Source organism: Gorilla gorilla, chromosome 7, assembly GCF_029281585.2.
Source record: "Gorilla gorilla gorilla isolate KB3781 chromosome 7, NHGRI_mGorGor1-v2.1_pri, whole genome shotgun sequence".
NCBI lineage: Eukaryota > Metazoa > Chordata > Mammalia > Primates > Hominidae > Gorilla > Gorilla gorilla.
The window spans coordinates 101,003,228-101,009,258 of NC_073231.2; positions in this window are offsets into that span (position 1 = coordinate 101,003,228).

Here is a 6,031-nt window from a genome sequence, read left to right on the forward strand (position 1 = left end):
GCATTCACAGTAGCCAAGATATGGAATCAACCTAAGTGTCTATCAACAAATGAATGGATAAAGAAAAGGTGGTCTGTATACACAGTGGAATATTAGCCATAAAAAATTAAATCCTGTTACTTGTGACAACATGGATGGAACTGATGGACATTAAGTGAAATATGCCAGGCACAGAAAGACAAATACTTCATGATCTTGCTTATATGTGGAATCTAAAAAAGTTGAGCTTATAGAACCAGGAGTAGAATGATGATTACCAGGGGCTGGTTGAGGGGTTGGGGGTGGGAGATGCTGGCCAAAGGATACAAAATTTCAGGAGAAATAAATTCAACAAATCTATTGTACAATATGATGACTATAGTTAATAAAAATGTATCCTTGGAATCAGCATAGATTTTGTGTTCTCACCACAGAAACTGATGAGTATGTGATGTTAATTCGCTCAATTTGGCCATTCTGCAATGTATCCATCTTTCAAAACAAATACACAGTACCATATATATATATTATATATAATGATATATAATGTATAATTATATATTACACAGTACCATATTAGATATATATAAATTTTTGTCAGTTTTTTTAAAAATAGGCCAGGTGCAGTGGCTCACACTTGTAATCCCAGCACTTGGGAGGCCAAGGTGGAAGGATCACTTGAGTTCAGGAGTTCAAGACCAGCCTAACATGGCAAGACCCCCGACACTACAAAAAAGAAAAAATTAGCTGGTCATAGTGGCATGCACCTGTGGTCCCAGCTACATAGCTACATGAAGACTGAGGTGGGATGATAGCTTGAGTCCAGGAGGTTGAGGCTGCTGTGAGCTGTGTTCATGTCACTGCACTCCAGCCTGGGCAACAGCAAGACCCTGTCTCACAAAATAAGTACATATCAAAAGAATGATTCAAGATAAACTATTTTGACTTAAACATTACAAAAGTGATAGGGTAAAATAATAAGTTTAGATTTTTGATATAGATCCTGCCTTCTTACAGAAATATTCTAATGATTTGAAACCAAAATTCCAGAGCTACTTAAACCATTTCACTCAAATATGTATTGAGTACTTTTTTTTTTTTCTGAGATGAAGTCTTGTTCTGACACCCAGGCTGGTGTGCAATGGCTGTTCATAGGTGTGATCATAGCATACTGCAGCTTCAAAATCCTGACATCAAGCAATCCTCCTGCTTCAGTCTGCTGAGTAGGTTGGACTACAGGCACGAACCACACAGTACCTGGCATATTGAACACTTCTAATATGTCTACTATCATTAGAATGAGTTAGAATAGCAATTCATTCTTTCCCTTATTGTCATGACCTTGATATTTTTTAAAGATCATGCACCAGCGATTTTGTAGAATAACCCTTGATTAGGGTTTGATTCTTCTCATTATTAAATTCAGGTTATGCATCTGTGTAGCCAAAATATCACAGAAGTTGTATTATCACATCAGATGGTGCCCAATTTCAGTTTGTTCGGTGGCTTATGTTCACTTTGATCACTTGATTAAGGTGGTGTATCCCAGAATTCATTGTAGAGTTACTCTCTTTATAGTATTTTTGAGGTGGTACTTTTGAGATTATGTAAATACTATGCTCCTCATCAAACTTTCAGTTCATTTACTTTTCAATATGAACTCATAGTTTCCTGATTCAGTGGTTCTCAAACTTGAGTGTGCGTCAGAATCTTTTGGAGGGCTTGTTAAAACAAAGACTGCCAGGTCCCATCTCTAGAGTTCCTGATTCTGTAGGTATGGAGTGAGACCTGAGAATGTGCATTTCTAACAAGTTTCCAGGTGGTACTGTTAGTGCTGCTGGCCCAGGGACCACATTTTATTACTTGTTATTGTCATTATTTTGATGCTCAAACTGTCTCTAATTTGGTCAGTGGCCAACTGGCTTCTGTGGCCTATTGACAAATCTTCATTAGTTGAACCCTTCTTTACTTTTTTGCCACAGTAAGATGTTCCAGGCTCATCTTGTACTTTCCCTGCCCCAACCCTGGACCTGGCCATTTCTTCAAGGATCCCTGGTTTCTTTTAGTGCTAAGTGGTACTTAGAAGCCAAGATCTGAGCACCAGATGTGCTCATTGCCTTGGGGAAAGTGCCACTCCCAGGCCTTTTCAGGGGACACATTTAGAGAACATTAGTATATACATACCTACATGTTCCTATTTAAACTTCTGTGTCTATTGAAATCCATGATATCATACAGATGCCTCCAATTCTAACAATACTATAGGGCTCCATCCTTCTCTTGACATTGAGGAACTAGGTCTCACTAGCTCTAAGATATTTAAATTATTTGATCAATCTCCCTGTATGTAACCAATCTCTCATCACCACTGCTGCCCCTCTCCCACATGGACATCCTCGTTGCACTCCTAAGGCTCTGACACTTCACACCGGGCTGCTCCTATCATAGATGCCCCCTTTACCCTGTTTGAGCTCCAACACCCTCTGCTGGCTTGCCCGCACTGCCATGGACATCCTTCTCTCTCGTACTGCATTCTAGGCTGCCCTCACAGATGGATGCTCTCCACACCTCACTTGGGCTCCAGCACTCAACACTGGACCTCCTCTGTGGCGTGGGAATGCTCTACCCTACCTAGCTCTGACCCACCACTCTGGGCTACCCACATGTGAGTACATTTTACTTGCTTGATCTCTGATTCCCCTCACTGGGTCACCCGCACCTCTGAGTGCCCTCCTCACCCTGCATGAGCCTTGACACCAGGCCCTGAGCCTTTCCTCTGTGTGGTTGTCCTCACAGTCCTCTGTGTGGGATCCAGAACTAGGCACCAAGCTCCCCACGTAGGAGGGTGCCCTCCCCATTCCCTCTGCTGAGGCTCGAACCAGCATGTCAGGCTGCTCCCCCATGTGGACACCTGACTCTCTTTGGGCTCTGACTCTACACTGGCTGTACCATCCCAGTGCCCCCACCACCCTCTACTGTCACCATTGCTGCTCTCCTCAGCCAGCTGTGGCTTTGACCCCTCACACCAGGCTGCTTCTCCGCATAGGTGCCTGCCTTTCTCTGGCCCACCTTATGGCTTTAGGGCTGAGTTGTTCAGAAGGAGGAGGGAAGGGTTATGGCCATATTATATACATAACAGAAAGAAAGAGAAAAAAGAAGGAAGGAGAAAAAATGTCTTTTTAAAACAAAGTCACCTGGAAGGAAGAAAGAATATATGTGTGTGTGTGTGTGTGTGTGTGTGTGTGTGTGTATATATTTTTTTTTTTGAGACGGAGTTTCACTCTTGTTGCCCAGGCTGGAGTGCAGTGGCACAATCTCAGCTTACCACAGCCTCCACCTCCCAGGTGCAAGTGATTCTCCTGCCTCAGCCTCCCGAGTAGCTGGGATTACAGGCATGCACCACCATGCCAGGCTAATTTTGTATTTTTAGTAGAGGTGGGGTTTCTCCATGTTGGTCAGGCTGGTCTCAAACACCTGACCTCAGGTGACCCACCCACCTTGGCCTCCCAAAGTGCTAGGATTATGGGCGTGAGCCACTGCGCCCGGCCAGGAGAATATGGTTTTAAAACAAATTCACCTGGGGGTGGGGGAGGGAGAGACGATCTTTTTAAAACAAACTCACCTGGCAGCATAAACAAATAAGACAGATAAAACCAGAGCTCTCAAGCTGTTCTGCCTGAAGAAAGGATTGGAGAACCAAGAGAAGAAGAAAGGAGAAATATATATATATATAATTATTATATATTATAATTGTATTATATATAATATATAATAATTATATATATATATATTTTTTTTGAGATGGAGTCTTGCTCTGTTGCCCAGGCTAGAGTGCAGTGGTGCGATCTTGGCTCACTGCAACCTCTGCCTCCTGGGTTCAAGCGATTCTCCTGCCTCAGCCTCCAAGTAGCTGGGATTACAGGTGCCCACCACCACGCCTGGCTAATTTTTGTATTTTTAGTAGAGATGGGTTTCACTATCTTGGCCAGGCTGGTCTTGAACTCAAGTGATCTGCCTGCCTCGGCCTCCCAAAGTGCTGGGATTACAGGCGTGAGCCACCCGGCCAGGAGAATATATTTTTAAAACAAATTCACCTGGGAGGAGGGAGGGAATGAAGAAGGGAGGAAGGGAAGAGAAGGAAAGGAAGGGAGAGTTTTTTGTTTTTTTTTTTTTTGGAGGCAGAGTCTCACTCTGTCTCCTAGACTGGAGTGCAGTGGTGCGATCTCAGCTCGCTGCAACCTCTGCCTCCCAGGTTCAAGCGATTCTCATGTTTCAGCCTCCGCCGAATAGCTGGGATGACAGGCACCTGCCACCACACCCGGCTAATTTTTGTATGTTTTTAGACATAAAACATGCTGGAAGGAGGAGACTTAGGATCTCGATTTAGATGAGGAATTCATGAATTGAATTTATTGGATTTTTAAGAGAGTTTTAGTGAAATGAATCAAAAGTGAAGTACACAATTCTCCAGAAATTATTTGAAAATTAATTTTTGTGATGTGAAAAATAAGTAGCCACTATTGTATACAATTCTATATTTGTGTTTTGGGCCAGTATGGCAAATCATGGCATATTTCAAAAAAAAGTCTGTAAATAAAAACTTCGTTATCCGCATGTTAAAGTACAAAGGGAATATTGATAGTTAAAATGATTATACAGGCTGGATGTGGTGGCTCATGCCTGTAATCCTAGCACTTTGGGAGGATGAGGCAGACAGACTGCTTGAGCCCAGGAGGTCAAGACCAGCTCGGACAACATGGCGAAACCCCATCTCTACAAAAAATACAAAAATTAGCCAGATGTGGTGGCGTGCCTGTAATCCCAGCTGCTTGGGAGGCTGAGGTAGGAGGATCACTTGAGCCCAGGAGGTTGAGGATGCAGTGAGCCAAGATTGTGCCACTGCATTCCAGCCTGGGCAGCAGATTGAGACCCTGTCTCAAAAACATAGTGATAATAATAATTATACAAAATACTGTGTCATTGAAGAATAGAAAAAAGCAGCAAACAGGGAGAATTAGTTTAAAAAAGATTACATTTGAAAAATTTGTTTTTTTTGAAAACCACTTTACTTTTAACTTGGTATAATAAAGCATATAGTTGGTTTTGAGGTGTAGTGACTCCCAATTTCAAAGGCTTCTATCTTTTAAAAGCATTTCTGGGAGATAACTTACATTTTAAAAATATTTTTTACAAGAAAAACATCTGCAAGAATCTGGTGGATGTCTTAACATCTAAATCTCTGAGCATAGATGCTGAGGCCTATGCTAATAAAGGTCAAGGTGTTTCCTGTTCCTTTGTATGAATAGAAGTGTGAAAAGCATGCCTCGTGTGAACATAAACAAATGACTTAGAAAGTTTTTACTGATTTTCTGAAATGTACATTTCATAATAGGGAAGTGTCAATGGTAACATCATAAAGTTTACAGTGATAATATTTTACATCCAGTGATTTAGAAATATCTTCTGTGATTTGGAATATTTTAGTATTAGGTTTGTGCAAAAGTAATTTCCATTGCTTTTAATGGCAAAAATTGCATTTACTTTTGCATCAACCTAATGGTAGCTTTTAAGGTCTTCAAAGCAGAAAGAATCAATGGCAAAACGTTAAAAGCAGCTTTCACTTGGCTAAGATGCCAAATTATCTTAACTTTAACCAAAGCAAGTTGTAGAGTCTAGGCTAAATGGTAGATTAATATAATTCCTTATTTTCACCAGGAGCTTCCCTTCTATGGAATGTGTACAACTATTATCTATGCTCATGATATATATGTATGTGTTATAAGGGAATTAAATTCACTTCTATTTGTGAAGTTTTAATTTTGTGCACAGTAACTGAGGTTTCATTGAGTTACCTCAGTTTAGAGAGCATGAGGTGCTAGGAATGTGATATTTGGGTTACTTGTAAAGTAGAAAAAGGAAGTTAAAAGCATTCTTTAATGTGGATTTTTCCTATGGTGGATAAGGGAAAATTTATATTTTATCAATGAAAAGCTCCATAAAATTAGTTGTGATTATTGTCATGAATATGTTGTCTCTGTTTTCTGGCTATAGA